Raw genomic sequence first — 936 nt, forward strand, 5'->3', positions numbered from 1 at the left:
TCTGCCTCCAATTCCACGGAATCTCTCCCCCTCTTGGACTCTCTCCCCCAGGAGCTCACCAACCTGACCCGTATTCTGTACTGGCCTCCGACCCCAGGAGACAGGGGGGACTTTTTGGCCTCCACCAGTCCCCAGACCTCCACCTACCACCTGAGGGATCCTGCCCAGGCCAGCTATGTTCTGGGAGGCTACCTAGAGGCTGTCCTTGTGGCCAGGGACCACCGGGGCAGACCCAAGACCCACGGTGGGGATCTATTTCGGGCACAGCTGTTGAGTCCAGACTTGAAGGCAGGGGTCCCTGGGGATGTGCAGGATCTGGAGAACGGCACATACCTGTTGTCCTTCCCCCTGCTCTGGGCTGGNTCCACTCCAGCGAGGCAGTTGGGGTTCTGCGGAGAATCTGGAGAGAGAAAAGGGCCACAGTTGATTTTAGAGGGTATTTCCAGGGGCCCAATGGAGCTAAAGAGATTGTGATTTGCAATGTTGACCCTCAGTCGACTGGAGCAAAAGGACCTACCTGCCAGTACAGGGATGTGGTCTCCAGTGAGCTCTGGTTCTGCGCTCAACCACCTACCCTGCCCTGCAACTCTTTAGTAGGTCACTCGAGTGGGAGTTACTTGAAGGTGACCACAGCACACGATGAGGCCCTGCTGGCATGGTAAGAAACGCAGAATCTGGGAAGCTTGNAGGAGAAGAGGGGACACTTAGAATGCCACATTGGGGGTTGGTAGTGGAGGGGATAAGAAGGCTGAGAGAAGGGGATGGTTGAGCTGAACCAGAGACACAACTTCATCTTCACAACATGAGATGCTCCTTTCAAATAAAGGTGGTGGTGACTCAGATACCAGGCTGAAGGGTGACAGATGGCATGATGCAGGCAAGCAAGACTCCTGGGTACCCCTGGCAGAGGGGACTAGGTTTGGTGAATGGAAATCT

At 55.6% G+C, this 936-nt stretch overlaps 1 pseudogene; it reads left to right on the forward strand.

The window, feature by feature from the left end:
- Positions 1-12: 12 nt before the first annotated feature.
- On the forward strand, positions 13-658 carry LOC103583899 (annotated as a pseudogene).
- The last annotated feature ends 278 nt before the right edge of the window (positions 659-936 follow it).

Source organism: Galeopterus variegatus, unplaced genomic scaffold (assembly GCF_000696425.1).
Source record: "Galeopterus variegatus unplaced genomic scaffold, G_variegatus-3.0.2 Scaffold30099, whole genome shotgun sequence".
Taxonomy (NCBI): Eukaryota; Metazoa; Chordata; class Mammalia; order Dermoptera; family Cynocephalidae; genus Galeopterus; species Galeopterus variegatus.